Genomic DNA, 405 nt, shown 5'->3' on the forward strand with positions numbered 1-405 from the left:
ATATCTCAGCAAGAGGCCCAGCAATCACTTCCCTAGCTTCCCACAGAGTTCTTCGGTACATCTGATCAGGCCCTGGGGATTAATCCACCTTTAACCATTTCAAGACATCCAGCATTTCCTCCTCTGTAATCTGCAACATTTTGCAAGATGTTGCCATCTATTTCCCTACGGTCTATATCTTCCATATCCTTTTCCACAGTAAATACTGATGCAAAATATTCATTTAGTATCTCCCCCATTTTCTGTGGCTCCACACAAAGGCCGCCTTGCTGATCTTAGAGGGGCCCTATTCTCTCCCTAGTTACCCTTTGTCCTTAATCTATTTGTAAAAACCCTTTGGATTCTCCTTAACTCTATTTGCCAACGCTATCTCATGTCCCCGTTTTGCCCTCCTGATTTCCCTCT

This window comes from Chiloscyllium plagiosum, chromosome 44 (assembly GCF_004010195.1).
Source record: "Chiloscyllium plagiosum isolate BGI_BamShark_2017 chromosome 44, ASM401019v2, whole genome shotgun sequence".
Classification (NCBI taxonomy): domain Eukaryota; kingdom Metazoa; phylum Chordata; class Chondrichthyes; order Orectolobiformes; family Hemiscylliidae; genus Chiloscyllium; species Chiloscyllium plagiosum.